This window comes from Clarias gariepinus, chromosome 20 (genome assembly GCF_024256425.1).
Source record: "Clarias gariepinus isolate MV-2021 ecotype Netherlands chromosome 20, CGAR_prim_01v2, whole genome shotgun sequence".
Lineage (NCBI taxonomy): Eukaryota > Metazoa > Chordata > Actinopteri > Siluriformes > Clariidae > Clarias > Clarias gariepinus.
The window spans coordinates 27,498,527-27,513,027 of NC_071119.1; positions in this window are offsets into that span (position 1 = coordinate 27,498,527).

Sequence of the window (14,501 nt, forward strand, 5' to 3'; positions counted from 1 at the left end):
GTGACGTAGAACCTGGGCGGACATTATGCAAATATATTACATGGTGACGTGGATCAGTGACAGAGAAAAAATCTATTTGCTAACGACTCGTTTAGGCGAATGTGAACCGACTCTTTTTTTTAATAGACAAAAACTGGTGAACTTCCCTCTATAAACTCCATCATTCAGATCACCCTGTATTGTCAGTTCTTTTTCCTTGATAATTGTCTCATCCTCTAAACACCTGTTTGGACATGACCCACCCCTTATGTTCACATACAGCTACATGACACACTGCATGAAAAATCATATTTAAAAAAAGCATAATAGGGGCACTTTAATTGTTCATTAAATGTTTTTGGGAGTTTGTATTATAAAGATAGAGATAATGAAGGTTTGTCAGTGTTTATGTGAAACATTTTGCTACTTGAGGCTAATTGATAGTAAAAGCTCGACTCAGTTCAGTAGATTTGTGTCTCATGAGCTGAGAATCAGGAATAAATGTGTGTCTGTGTTAAAGTAGTTAAGCAGCGTACAGACCCAAAGACACAGACATTATTATATCAGTATTAAAGCTGAAGATGTGAAGAGTTTAACTCTTTGCTCAGTAAGAACACAGAAACTGAGAGAACAATCAGAGAGTCAGTAGATTCCCCAGCTGAGTATCTGAGACTCACAGGCAGTTTTCATTTCCTCTGTGGTTCCTGTTGTGCTGGAGAACCTAATGCACATCTCTCCATTCCCCATCATCCTCAAATCAGAACAGACAAGATATCTAATGCTTTTAGCATCTAAAGGTCTGTGTGGCTCAAAGCCATGAAACACTCAGAATAACTGTATTTAGCTAGAGAGCTAGTTAGCACAACACACAACAAGGTGTTTAAGCTTTTAATATGCTTTTAATTCTGTTATTTACAATTTTTAAAAATAAATTTCATACTGAACCAAAACACACATCTCCTTTTCAGACAGCCACATCAACATGTTATTCAGGGTTTATTCAGAAGATCTCAGAGAGAGAGAGAGAGAGAGAAAGAGATAGCAGGTCTAAACAAACATTTTATTTAAACACTTCTGCATGACCACACCCTGTAATATTCTCTCTCCTGATGCAGGAGTGTGTAGATCCTTATGATTTATTTAATCCCACAGAGAGAGAGAGAGAGCAGTCACAGATCTATACCTCTGTCAGGTTATCACGTCTATAGATGGTCTAACAAAAGACATTTCCAGCAGATTGTCTCAGTTAGAGACAAAGACTAAAGGCTTCCAGCTGCTTCCTGTTTCCCAAACAGCCACAGGCTGGAACATGTTGAGAGAGTGTTTCCCATCATCAGTCTCATACTTTCGGTTTGTAATGTTCCTGCACTAACACACTGTTCTGACTGTAAGACTCAGTGTGTGTCTGGGCTTGTTGATTTCACTTTAGAAGTTAAGAAATAAGTCACATGATCATATGATTTCCCCAGAGATTATAATGAACATTGTATAAAACATGATAATTATTACTAAATGCAAAAAATAACAAAAAATCATTTTTAATGCACAGTAACATTAACTCTTTGTTGGATCAGTAAACACATCAGTTTGTAGTTGATGAGGACAGTGTTGTGTGTTTCCAGTCATTCTATACGTCCCCATAAATCCCACAGTTTAACAGAAATCTAATCCTAATTTATATTTGCAAACAGGGAATATGTCAATAGTCTGCTCATTCATGCTTTAAAACTATAACAGTGGTCCATTTCACATTCTGTAATATAATTGTACAGTAACGGGAAGCGTGATCAGCAGCTACGCCCATATTAATGTGGATTAACTGATAATAACAACTGGATTGTACAGAATTTGCAGGTCGTTAAAAAGGCGGGAGAAACTCACTGAACTGGTTTTTTATCCGGGTGTTCAGAGCCGTGTGCAGAGACAGGGCAGGTGGCATGAAGGTTAATGTTTTTATTCAAAATAACAAGCAGAGACAAATCCTGAGCACAATATCAGAGACATAATCAGGTAAAGGGGCGGGTCATGTTCAAACAGGTATTCAGAGGATGAGACAATTATCAGGGAAGAAGAACTGACAATACAGGGTGATCTGAATGGTGGAGTTTATAGAGGGAAGTTCACTTGACTGACCTTCTCTGTAGTGGAGCAGGGAGTAGGAACTAGGGAGTGTCCTTGTGAAGTACACTTCAGAATGAAACGCAGGTTGGGAGGTCATGTCAGACATGTTGGTAGTCAGAGGTGCATTCTGGGAAATGGAGTCAGACAAGGAATTCTTCATAAAAGATTAAAAGACTATTATGTTTAATATTTACACAACTGTGATATTCTATAATCTCACCCACACACTCATGATGATTTGTCCTCCTGTAAAACAGTGTTATGTGACACATCATGCAGAGACACTTATGATTAGAGCTTCTTTAATACACAGTGGCTTTGTTACTGAATTATAGCACAGGTCACATGGTCAAGCTTCACACACACCCTGATGGATCAGTGGAGGTTCTGTTTCTGAGACAGAATATCAGTTTATCATCTACAGTGCAGTAATGTCGAAGGCATTCAGACCTCACGTCATAAACCACAGAATGTCAGGAAGAGCAAGTCAGAAGAAGCTGAAAGCAGAAGTATTAATATTAATGTTATTAATGTAACACTGAACATTCAGCTGTGTGTCTGCATGTGTAGATAACTCTCATTATAATCACTCATGTGTATTAGACCATAATCATCTCTTTTTAAATCTATATTTTTAAAACATCTGATATAAGATATTTCTGGCCCATGATTCACAGAGTCAGTCAGAAACACTCTGGGTCTAATCTTGATATTTTCCAGTGTTTCTTCCTCTTTAGCTCAGTGTTATTGGATTTTCATCAACACTATAATGACTGTATTTACCTTCCTCACTGTGTTTCTCCTGAATAATCTGTAATGTATTTGTTTAGAATGTATGTAGGTTGTTTAGATATACTGTATATTGTTTGATATATAAGTGTTTGGTCCTGAGTGACACCAGTTTAAATCCTGATGCTGAAACAGCCACCCGGGAGCCAAGAGAGTAAAACTTGTCAGTGTCCTCTGGGTGGGAGGGACTTACTTTCTCTCAACTGTCAATCACAACAACACTTTATAGATGTCTTTGAGTTTATGTACATTAAGTAAGTTTAAAAGTTTCTCCCTCTAAATGTGTTATGCCGCGTTGTGACACAGCATGAGCTCCAGCCTGGAAGAATGCAGTTATGTATTAAAAATGATCAGAAATACATTTTATTTCTATTTTTATCCACCACAAAATCTCTTCCAGTAGAGTTTTCTGTTATCATCTTTCACATTGATCTGAATCCGACTAAAAACAACTTAACCACGACTTAACTCATCCTTTGGGGATCTCTCAGTGGCATGTGCGCCCACGTACTGAGTAAACAGGAAGTTTCGATGGTCAGCTCGTGTTTACTCATGTGAAGTCTAAAGGAAGTGACTGATTGCAGTGACGTGACTGTGAAAAGTCTAAACTTTATTTCAACATAAAATGTGCACAAGCCCTCATGTTTTCGATCTCCTCGATTCTTGTATTTATTTTATACAGAATTTAAATGTCCAGATTCACATTAATATCTCTGAGTGTGTCGTATTTTCATGTTGTCTGGTAGAATGTTTTAATCTCGTGTGAAAATGTGTGTGAGTTTGTGACTTGGTTGATATTTTGGGTTGTGGTGTTTTACATTTCCTGTCTCTCCGACTGCAAGACCCGCTCTGTCCTTCCTGTTGAACAATCACATGCACGAGACCGGTATTCTATTAATACTTTTTAAAAATTAACAATTAAATAGAAGTTCATGTTTCAGTTTAAATTGTATTGCCTCTAATTTATATAAATAATTGATTGTAATTTATCCTCATGTACATTACACATCTTTTCCAGGTCACTGCTCTGGCTAACCTTTTTAAACTCAGACTCCTTTCAGCTTCAGTAACATGTTTAGTGCAGGATTAAGACCAGACGCCTCACAAACCAGATGTTTGAACTGAGAAGCAGCTGGTCTGTAATTACTAAAAACATAATGATGCTTTTGTTATTAGTTAACAACTAGGTTTGTGTGTGTGTGTGTGTGTGTGTGTGTGTGTGTGTGTGTGTGTGTGTGTGTGTGTGTGTGTGTGTGTGTGTTTGTATGTGCTGTCAGGCCTTTCTTTGTTATCTCTGCCTGTGTTAAATATTAATCTAAAACAAGTTAAATGATGCTGATGGATGGTTACTATGGTAACAACATACTACTGAGCAGCACATTAAATAAAATTATAGAAATAAAATAACAGATTATTCTGTTTATTCATTTTCAGTTAAGCTGTTAATAGTATTAAACTGTTAACTGTGTTTTTTAACCTTATAATATTAACACTATAAATAAAATTATTTAAAAAAATGAATTAAACTTGAAATTTTAGATCTATTAGGTTTTTTCAGATCTATTAGATTAGGTTAGATCTGCTCTGTGGTGGTGGTGAGGCTTTTTATTCCAACACGGTTTTATTCTCAAGTGTGTTTTCACCTCAGTGCTGTGTTCTACTTTTAGAGTTCTAGTTTTATGCATGTGAGAAGAAACAGTCCAAACACCACATACACTTTCACACAGACTTTTGTTCCACCAAACAGCACAAACCGCATTCATACACACCAGCGTACTGCCCTACATACACCTAGCCACAGGTTCTGTTATGAGTTGCAGTGACACAGAGATGCACGTGACTCTTTTGAAAACTTGCAAAAGTAATGACACATGCAACTGAGTCAACTGTTATCCATTACACATGATTCCAAAACACATGTTTATGAGGGCCTGTCATTGACTTTACTCTCTGTTTACCTACATCACATTGAGGTGAAGATCCATCGACACGACACACAGAACTTTCTACAGCACAACCTCAAACACAAGAACCTTCTCAGCATCTTTTCACACCTTCTTTTAATTCTTTCACACTTTTGCCCACTGGTTCCTCACCACTTCCTTTAGAGAGGTGACAGAAACACTACTTGAAAAGAGGGTGTGTGATCTGATATGATTTACTTAAAAAGCCGCTTCCACGCTGGAAAACCAGATAAACCACAAGACCAAGGGCTTCAGTCATCCAAGCTGCAAAGATTAATTATAAAATAAAAAGTGGACCAGAAGTTTATTAACAAAACTTTTAGCATCAGATACTTTGAAACCACCCACAACAACTTTGCAGTAAATATTAATGTCTTCATATAAAGGGGTTGGACAATAAAACTGAAACGCCTGGTTTTAGACCACAATAATTCATTAGTATGGTGTAGGGCGTCCTTTTGCAGCCAATACAGCATCAATTTGTCTTCGGAATGACAATTACAATTCCTGCACAGGGGCCAGGGGGATTTTGAGCCATTCTTCTTGCAGAATAGTGGCCAGGTCACTACCTGATGCTCGTGGAGGAAAAGGTTTTCTCTTCTTCACACCGTAACTCTCAGATAACTTCACACCGTAACTCCCAGATGTGGGAAAGACAGTGAAGGTGGACTCATCAAAGAACAATACATGTTTCATATTGAGCTACAAGAGCAGAAGACCCTATTAAGTTGTACTCCTGTTAGCCAAGACCCAGACAGGGAATTATGGCAGAGGGTCAAAGAATCTGGACAGTTGACGACTGGAAACCTTTTTCAAAGACTCCTGCTATTGGCTAACAGGAGTAGCATGTGTGATCTTCTACACTGTATCTGCCAAATTTGTCAATTTTTTTCTCAGTTCCTTTTTATTAATAAGGGGTTTCTACCCCAAAAAAAAGTAGCTCACACTTTTTCCCACCATTCTTTGTAAACTCTACTTGTGTGTGAAACTATCAGGAGATTAGTAGTTCCTGAAATACTCCAACTAGCCCTCGCACTAACAATCATGAAGTGGTTAAAGTCACACAGATCATAAATTTTCTTTATTCTCAACTTGTGCTTTAATAGTAACAGTAATATTTATTTTTTTATCAGTGGTCAGGGGTGAGTAGTTAAATCAGCGTAATTACTATAATCAATAACACAGCAAACTTAAAGCCAAGATTTTAAATGATAACAAAGTCCTAAAAACAAAAACCTTCACCAGAAATGACTAAATAGACACTTCTCATGATACACACACCACAAACAACCATTAAAGTGCCCAAGGACATGGTAGTGCAAAGCATGCTGGGAATTAAACAAAAGTGTTGAGCGTTAACACATTTGTTGCTGAGGTGAAGGTAAATGAACACAATGCCTTTTAGCAACAAACAGCGACATCTAGTGGGCCATTAATCTACAATTAGTTCCTTTTTGTCGTGAAGATGCAAAGACTGGATCAAACCTACAATACAGAAATTCTAGTTTCAGAAAAAACATAAGTTTTGGTGGATTAGGACACCAATAATTACAAAAAAATGAAATGAAAGGCCTTATCATATTCGTTTAATGCTATACTGTAATATGCAGTGAATGTTTAGAGTAAAACTGTAATATGCAGTTGAGAATCAAACGTGTGTATTTAATAAACTTTTGTTTATCTGTTTTCATACAACTTACAGGAAGTATCTTCACTCCCTGATAAACTGAATATACTTTATGCTTGGTTTGAGACAAGCAACACCCTCCCTGCAGTCAGACTGCAAATGAATTATAACAACTACATACTCAAGACTGGACTACTGCAACTCACTCCTGGCAGGCCTACTTCTGTCCACCATTTGTTCTTTGCAGCTGATCCAGAATGCAACTGCACATCTCATTTTTAACCTTATTGAAATAATAGGCCCATAGGCAGAGGTTAGCTGCATTGGCACTCAAATGGCGACATGGGGACACTATAGGGAATAGTGCCACATGGTGTTGTGAGCATACTTCACCCAGATTAGATGGTACATACAGTTTTCTTGGTGCCCACCTCCAGGATTTGGCTCCTGTTGCTAAACCCTGATGAATTGCCCAGCATGCGCAGTCTATAATACAATGGGGCAAAAAAAATAATAATTAGTCAGTCACCAAGTTCACCCACTTAAAAAAGCCTATAATTTTCATCATACAGTAGGTATGCCTCAACTGTGGTAAACAAAATAAGAAAAAAATCCAGAAAATCACATTGTAGGATTTTTAATTAATTAATTGGTAAATTTCTCAGTTAAATAATTATTTGGTTACCTAAAAACAAACAAGATTTCTGGCTCTTACAGACCTGTAATCTCTTCTTTAAGATGCTCCTCTGTCCTCCACTCATTAACTGTATTAATGGCATCTGTGTAAACTCATTTGCAGTATAAAAGACACCTGTCCACAAGCTCAAACCGTCACACTCCAAACTCCACTATGACCAAGATCAAAGAGCTGTCAAAGGACACCAGAAACAAAATTGTAGACCTGCACCAGAATGGAAAGACTAAATCTGCAATAGGTAAGCAGTCACACTCCAAACTCCAGTATGGCAAAGACCAAAGGGCTGTCAAAGGACACCAGAAACAAAATTGTAGACCTGTACCAGGCTGGAAAGACTGAAGCTTCAATAGGTAAGCAGCTTGGTGTGAAAAAATCAACTGTGGGAGCAATTATTAGAAAATGGAAGACATACGAGACCACTGATAATCTCCCTCGATCTGGGGCTCCACGCAAGATCTTAAAATGATCACAATAACTGGATAAAGATGGCAGCATGCACAGTTGCAACAGCTTGGTGCTCTCCTGTTCGGAATGTTGTTTTGTGTATGTTTATGTATATTTTATTTTTACTTGCAACAGTTTGCTGGGCAAACACAGACTACAGCTGTCATGATCTTCTTAGCATTGGTGTCTGCGGCGAGCGGAGCGTAAAGGCAGAATTTATCCACTCGCACAACATACTGGTGAAGATCGCCAGGACATCGGGCTCTCTGTGGATTACCATTCCTGAAGGCCGACGACATAGGCGGTGTAAAGAGCGGAAGCAAAAGCGAGACTGCAGGGCCGGCGCAAAGCTAGGCTACGAAGACAGCCCCACAAACCACCGCTTCCGAGCATTTTACTTGCTGACGCTAAATCTATCGTTAACAAGATGGATGAACTGAGGCTTCAGGTTGCAACAAACAACGTGATCAAGGACAGCTGCTTGTTGGTGTTTACGGAAACCTGGCTTTATTCATTCATATCAGACTCGGCCATCGAGCTAACAGGCTACACTTTGCGGCATCATGACAGGACTACAGAGTCCGGTAAGAGCAGAGGAATGTGTGTGTGTTTATGTCAATAACAACTGGTGTACGAATGCAGTGATAGTTGCCAGCCATTGCTCTTCAGAGCTGCAGTACATGACTGTGAAGTGCAGATCGATCTATTTACTGCGGGAGTTTAACGTGGTGATGATTACTGCTGTTTACATACCACCAGCTGCTAATGCTACTAGTTACACAGCATCATTAGCAGCCAACAGAGTCGGTATCCTGATGCAGCATTCATTATTGCAGGAGACTTTAATCACACGGACTAAAAACCCACTTGTCTCAAACCAAGCATAAAATATATTCAGTTTATCAGGGAGTGAGGAAGGTACTTTCTGTAAGTTGTATGAAAACAGATAAACAAAAGTTAATTAAAACAGTGCTCCCCAAACTCCACCAGCAAGTAAAGTGTGCAACTAGATGAGCTAATACGCTAGATAAGGTCTACTCGAACATTAAGCTGGGCGCAAAGTGTACTATGCCACAGCAAGACCTGCATGGACACAGTCACAGAGAAGAAATGCATCCAGGTCTATCCCAACCAGAAGCCCTAGATGACAAGGGAGGTCCAGCGACTGCTTAAGGAGAGAAACACTACCTTCAGGTCTGGCAACAAGGCCCTCTATAGCACAGCACGTACCAATCTGAAGCGAGGCATGAGGAAGGCCAAGGGGGTCTACAGGAAGAGGATTGAGGAGCACCTGGACAGCAACAACGGCAGGCAGGTCTAGCAAGGAATTCAGCTACTGTACAGGACCAGTCAGGGAGCTGCTGAAGATAATGCCTCAATAGCAGATGAGCTGAACCAATTCTTTGCCCGTTTTGAGTTGGTGCCTCGGCCCTTTTATCAATTGCCCCGAACTGATGGTTTTATTTGGCCCTGAAACACCTCCTCCAGCAGTTGAGGCTATTATGTCCTAGTGAGGATGGACAAGATTACGGTAGTCTCGGAGTGTACATAAACACCAGAGCGGACTGTGCTCACACCGCTTGAATAAGCTAGCGTACTAGGTTCTGATGTTTTTTCTTATAGTTACTTCTTTGCTATTCTGCATCCTCACCCGAACTATTTTCAGTCTTATCCATGCACCCAGTCTTCCTTGAAGCCTCTGTCCTCTGCCTTTTACAGCTACGGAGCAGGAAAGGTTTCACTACTGTATTCAGTACGCACTCCTCATATTCACGCCCACCGCACTAGCCAGTGGCGTAAGTCAGAGCAGCCTTTTTAATGCCAAACGCTGTCACTTCCGGTGAGAGATGCTATTGCCCTAGCCAGCGAGGTGCGTGGTCACACTTCTAGGACACAGGGTTTATTCAGGCCATATATATTGCCCTGACAAGAGGTGTTCCCCTGCAGCAAGTATGTGATGCGGCAGGTTGGTCCTCTCCGCACACATTTGTGAGATTTTATAGTCTGGATGTTCATGCTACTCCGGGCTCACGGGTCCTCAAGTCAGCCTCCCAGAGCTAGCTCCGAGACCTCCTTGGCCTTTGTGCATACACGCTACACAACCTTGGGGGTCCAGACACTTGCAGTGCGGCGGCGTTGGTATTCTCGTTCCTAGCATCGAGTGCAGCTTTTGAAAGGGAAAGTCTCGGGTTACTTTGCTGTAACCCTGCTTCAATGCCGCACTGCTTGCATGACTGCATGTCCTTTTAGACAAAATTGGAATGTTTCCGGTTCACTCCTATTTATAACCTGCAGGTGCACTTCATCAGATGACGTCACCTGACCGAGGTTATATATGCCAAAATTTGGCATGTTTGATACACACATGCTTCACAACCGGCAACACAAAAAGATGTTTCCATAAATTAAAATTTTATTTGTCACATACACACAGTCATACACAGTACGATATGCAGTGAAATGCTTATACGACCGCCGGTGACCTTAAAAAGAAAATAAAAAACTATATATAAGGAATAAATATTAATAAAAAGAAATAAAATACAAAGGAAAATAAATGTAACTAGTAAAATAAACAAACTGTACAAATAAGGGCATGTAAAAATATCACAAAATATAGAATATAGGAATATGGGGGGGAAATATATATATAAAATTTTTTAAATGTTTTAAAGTGGCATTAAAATGTTTTAAAGTGGCAAAGTGTCATGTGCAATGGCAGATAAACATGTATTGTATAAAGTGACTTATGAAAAAGTGACATGTGCAATGGCTTCAGATATGTAAATATGTATTGCATGAATGTGTCCATGATTGTCCAGTCAGTGTCAATGTTTAAAAGATATTACTCCTGTGTGGTGTGATGTGATTGAGAGACCTTATCGCCTGCGGGAAGAAGCTCCTCCTCAGTCTCTCTGTGTTGGCCTTCAGGGAGCGGAATCGCTTCCCAGATCGCAACAGAGAAAACAGTCCATTGTTGGGATGGCTGAGGTCCTTTACAATCTTCCTGGACTTGGTCCAGCACTGCTTGCGGTAGATCAAGTGCAGTTCAGGGAGCTCGGTGCGGATGATGCGCTCAGCTGATCACACCACCCTCTGTAGAGCTTGTCTGTTCTGCATGGTGCTGTTTCCAAACCAGGTCGTAATGTTTCCCGTCAGGATGCTCTCTATGGTACAGAAGTAGAAATTCCTGAGCACCTTAGAGGGCAGTCTAAAGTCTCTTAAGCGTCTGAGGTGGTAGAGACGCTGCCGGGCCTTTTTTACCACAGTGTTGATGTGATAGGACCATGACAGGTCCTGCGTGATGTGAACACCGAGGTATCGGAAGCTCACCACTCTCTCCACCGGGCTCCTGTTGATGATGGGGGTCTGGTAGTTCCTCTCCTTCTTTGTACTGAAGTCCACTATCAGCTCCTTTGTCTTGCTGAGGTTCAGGAGGAGATTGTTCCTCTGGCACCAGTTCTCCAGATTTACAATCTTCTCTAGGTAGGCCGACTCATCATTGTTGGTTATCAGGCCCACCACGACAGTGTCGTCAGTAAACTTGATGATGGCGGTGGAGTTGGTAGTGGCCACGCAGTCGTGGGTGTACAAAGAGCCCTGGGGGGCTCCAGTGCTGAGAGTGAGTGAGGCTGAGACATGTCCGCCCATCCTTACTGCCTGTGGTCTGCCAGTCAGAAAATTGGAGATTCACTGACACATGGATGAGCTAAGTCCCAGGTGCTCCAGCTTGGTGGTGAGTGTGGAGGAAATTATGGTATTAAATGCGGAGCTGTAGTCGATGAAGAGCATTTTAACATAATTCCCTTTCCCAGTGTCCAGGTGAGTAAGTGATGTGTGGAGGAGATGAGAGATTGCATCGTCTGTGGAACGGTTCTGGCGGTATGCAAACTTTAGTGGGTCGAGTAGTGAAGAAATGATAAAGTCTCTGACCAGGCGTTCAAAGCACTTTATCACTACTGAGGTGAGGGCTACAGGGCGATAGTCATTGAGAGAAGCAGGATGAGGTTTCTTCGGAACAGGAACAACGATGGACTCTTTGAAGCATGTGGGGATCACCGACTGAGATAAAGAGATGTTGAATATCTCAGTGAACACAGGTGCTAGCTGGTCTGCGCAGGCTCTGAGGATACGACCTGAGATGCTGTCTGGTCCTGCTGCTTTCCTGGTGTTCACTCTCTTGAAGGCTCTCCTCACGTCACGCTCAGTGATGATGAACGCGTTTGCGGTGCTGGCAGTGTCTTCCTGTCTGCAGCCGTTAGCGCCGCTAGCATTAGCATAGCTAGCGTCTTTAGCTGCAGCCTTGAAGCGAGCATAGAAAGTGTTCAGCTCGTCTGCCAAAGTCACGTCCGCGTTCGTCATACCGGTTGTTGGTGTTTTATAGTCCGTTATTGTCCTTAATCCCTGCCACAGGCTCCTAGAGCCACTCTGTTGGAGCTGTGACTCTAATTTTCTCCCGTAGCGCTGCTTCGCCTCTTTCATCGCCTTTCGGACGCTGTATGACGCAGGCTTGTATGGTTCCATGTCCCCCGACATGAGTCCTGTGTTGTAGGCAGCGGTGCAGGATCTCAGCATCGTGGATAGTTTTATCCACCCACGGCTTCTGGTTGGGAAACGATCTAATAGTCTTTTTCTCTACGGTATCGTCCGCTAGTTTCCCAATGAATCCCACCACCGCTTCCGTAAACACGCTGACGTCATCATCGGAGCTGTTTCGGAACATGTCCCAGTCTGCGTCATTGAGTGCGTCCTGTAACGTGGCCACCGATTGGTCCGTGGAACAATGGAACCGGAACTTCCTGTTTCAGCCTTTGTTTGTATTTTGGCATGAGGAAGATGGCGGCGTGGTCGGATTTACCAAATGGAGGACGAGATTGTGCCCTGTAGCCGTCCTTGACCGTTGTATAGCAGTGGTTTCACCCCTGGTGGGGTAGGTGATGTGCTGATAAAAGTTCGGCGCTGCGCGTTTGAGGTTGGCACTATTAAAGTCCCCTGCCACAATAAGCACAGCGTCCCGGTGTTGTGTTTGGTGCTGTAAGAAAAGAAGAGATGAAATTTTTATGATTAGCGTTTTCAAGCGGCATCTTGTTCACGCTTTTTCAGGGAACAGAGTTACAGCAAAGTAACCCGAGACGAACTCGTTGGTAAAACATAACTTTAGTGTTTGGAGGAGAAAGAATGCTGATTTGCATCCAAAGAACACCATACCTTCCGGGAAGCATGGGGTTGGAAACATCATGCTTTGGGGCTGTATTTCTGCAAATGGGACCAGGATGATTGATCCGTGTAAAGGAAAGAATGAGTGGGGCCATGTATCGTGAGATTTTGAGTGAAAACCTCCTTCCATCAGCAAAGGCTTTGAAGATGAAACGTGGCTGGGTCTTTCAGTGTGACAAATATCCCAAACACACCACCCAGGCAACGAAAGAGTGGCTTCGTAAGAAGCATTTCAAGGTCTTTGAGTGGCCTAGCCAGTCTCCAGATCTCAACCCCATAAAAAATCTTTAAAGGGAATTGAAAGTGCATGTTGCCCAGCGACAGCCCCAAAACATCATCAGACTATCCTCCCCTAGATCTAGAGGAGATCTGCTTGGAGGAATGGGCCAAAATACCATTAACAGTGTGCGAAAACCTTCTAAAGACTTAAAGAAAACGTTTGACCTGTGTCATTGCCAACAAAGGGTATAGAACAAAGTATAGAGATGAAATTTTGTTATTGACCAAATACTTATTTTCCACCAAAATTTGCAAATAAATTCTTACAAAATCTTAGTGTAATTTTCTGGATACAAGAAGGAGAAAAGAATTTTTATCAACTGGCCAGACAGAGAGACAGAGTGGGAAATGATGTACTACAGGCTAGGGTGATAAATGTCAGTGGAGTTGCTTACTAGATTATTTAACAAGATTTTGGACAGTGAGATTATTTGTGATGGGTGAAAAAGTGTTTTGGTTCCAACTTTTAAAAACAAGGGAGATGTGCAGAGCTGCAGCACCTACAGAGGCATAAAGCTGATCAGGCGTACCATAAAGTTATGGGGACAATTAGTGGAAGTTAGGTTGTAAAAAGAGGTGACACTCATTAAGTACAGTTGCAAGGAGTAGATGTATGGAAGGTAGAGGAGTTTAAATATTCATTTGTAGTTAAGCTCCTCTTAACTACCTTCAGCTGTTTCAGCTAGTGTTGTCCTCTCAGCTGGCTGTGGTGGTTGCCATCATATAAACACCACTAATCATTCCTTAGAATTTATACCATCAACAATTTTTAAAGAAGTTTTTAAAATATTATGCCACAATACAGTATGTAGGTCATAATTAATTGCTCCCTGAAAAAAGGATTAGTCCCTTCCAGTTTTAAACATGATTGTGCAACCTCTCCCCTAGTTACTTCACAAATTACAGGCCTAAACTTCCATTCAATATCAAGATTTTAGGAAAAGTTGTCTTTTTCCAGGTTTCTTTCTACCTAAACCATTTTAATAATTTTGTAGTCTGGTTTTAGAGCATGACCATATACCAATTAATCTGATTCGTTAAAAGTTTGACATCTTTAATAATGACATCTTTCTGTCAACCTAATCCTACTTGATTTCAATGCAGCCTTTAAGACTACCAATTATGATAGACTTTTAATGTACTTAGAGGCTGAAGATGGTGTGTATGAACTGTCTTATAATGGTTTACATCTTACATAATAGATGTAAACTTTTTCATAAAAATAGAATATCCATTATCCCCTGCTCCAGTGAACTGTTGTAGTAAACCCAGTGCTAAATATTAGGATCCCTTTTATTTTTAATAATAAAGTACACCTGCTTCCCTTCAGTTCCATCTATAAGAAACACAATATTCTGTACCACTGCTATATGGATGACACACA